Below are 202 nucleotides of genomic sequence, written 5' to 3' on the forward strand. Positions count from 1 at the left end.
TATCAATCCAGAAAACATAACAGAGATCTGCTGAAGGGGTCACTGAGAGTCCAGTAGGTGTAACCTCTAGGTACAGTGGAGGAACCCTGGGGTTCCTCATGGGGGGTACATTTCGGGACCAGATAAACCCCGTGCTGGTCCACCAGATCATCAGCCTGACTGGAGCTTTACTGGGAGCTCTGGTTTCCGTTATTTTGTCCTT

Source organism: Trichomycterus rosablanca, chromosome 20, assembly GCF_030014385.1.
Source record: "Trichomycterus rosablanca isolate fTriRos1 chromosome 20, fTriRos1.hap1, whole genome shotgun sequence".
NCBI lineage: Eukaryota > Metazoa > Chordata > Actinopteri > Siluriformes > Trichomycteridae > Trichomycterus > Trichomycterus rosablanca.